The sequence below is a fragment of the Schistocerca cancellata genome, chromosome 1 (assembly GCF_023864275.1).
Source record: "Schistocerca cancellata isolate TAMUIC-IGC-003103 chromosome 1, iqSchCanc2.1, whole genome shotgun sequence".
In the NCBI taxonomy this organism is placed as follows: domain Eukaryota; kingdom Metazoa; phylum Arthropoda; class Insecta; order Orthoptera; family Acrididae; genus Schistocerca; species Schistocerca cancellata.
This window is the reverse complement of record NC_064626.1, coordinates 606,186,450-606,187,641: the sequence shown is the minus strand read 5'-3', so window position 1 is coordinate 606,187,641 and position 1,192 is coordinate 606,186,450. Positions and strand designations below refer to the sequence as shown.

The 1,192-nt window shown below is 49.5% G+C and overlaps 2 non-coding genes across 2 annotated transcripts; both read left to right on the top strand.

Annotated features, from left to right (window-relative positions):
* Nucleotides 1-222: 222 nt before the first annotated feature.
* Trnas-cga (transfer RNA serine (anticodon CGA)) lies at nucleotides 223-297 on the top strand. The gene has a single exon. It is a non-coding gene; the product is annotated as a tRNA-Ser (tRNA).
* A 527-nt stretch (nucleotides 298-824) lies between these two features.
* On the top strand, nucleotides 825-899 carry Trnas-cga (transfer RNA serine (anticodon CGA)). The gene has a single exon. It is a non-coding gene; the product is annotated as a tRNA-Ser (tRNA).
* The last annotated feature ends 293 nt before the right edge of the window (nucleotides 900-1,192 follow it).

The following is a 1,192-nucleotide window of genomic DNA, read 5'->3' as shown; positions in this document are numbered from 1 at the left end:
TTTTAATCTGCCAGGAAGTTTCATATCAGCGCACACTCCGCTGCAGAGTGAAAATCTCATTCTGGAAACATCCCCCAGGCTGTGGCTAAGCCATGTCTCCGCAATATCCTTTCTTTCAGGAGTGCTAGTTCTGCAAGTTTCGCCTGAGAGCTTCTGTAAAGTTTGGAAGGTAGGAGACGAGGTACTGGCAGAAGTAAAGCTGTGAGTACCGGGCGTGAGTCGTGCTTCGGTAGCTCAGTTGGTAGAGCAGTTGCCCGCGAAAGGCAAAGGTCCCGAGTTCGAGTCTCGGTCGGGCACACAGTTTTAATCTGCCAGGAAGTTTCATATCAGCGCACACTCCGCTGCAGAGTGAAAATCTCATTCTGGAAACATCCCCCAGGCTGTGGCTAAGCCATGTCTCCGCAATATCCTTTCTTTCAGGAGTGCTAGTTCTGCAAGTTTCGCAGGAGAGCTTCTGTAAAGTTTGGAAGGTGGGAGACGAGGTACTGGCAGAAGTAAAGCTGTGAGTACCGGGCGTGAGTCGTGCTTCGGTAGCTCAGTTGGTAGAGCACTTGCCCGCGAAAGGCAAAGGTCCCGAGTTCGAGTCTCGGTCGGGCACACAGTTTTAATCTGCCAGGAAGTTTCATATCAGCGCACACTCCGCTGCAGAGTGAAAATCTCATTCTGGAAACATCCCCCAGGTTGTGGCTAAGCCATGTCTCCGCAATATCCTTTCTTTCAGGAGTGCTAGTTCTGCAAGATTCGCAGGAGAGCTTCTGTAAAGTTTGGAAGGTAGGAGACGAGGTACTGGCAGAAGTAAAGCTGTGAGTACCGGGCGTGAGTCGTGCTTCGGTAGCTCAGTTGGTAGAGCAGTTGCCCGCGAAAGGCAAAGGTCCCGAGTTCGAGTCTCGGTCGGGCACACAGTTTTAATCTGCCAGGAAGTTTCATATCAGCGCACACTCCGCTGCAGAGTGAAAATCTCATTCTGGAATATAGAAGACATAGATATATCAAGTAATAGAGTTCAACAGAACCTTGGAAGACTTGTGATTTTACTAGCCGTCACATCCACAGTTTCCCTTACACATGAATTCGACAGAAATATTTCACACATCTCCTCTTCCCCTTTCTCTCTCCATCTTTGCTTCCCCCTGTCTCTCTATCTGCCTCATCCTCTCACTTATATCTGTTTGTCTCCTGCTCCCCTCTCTGT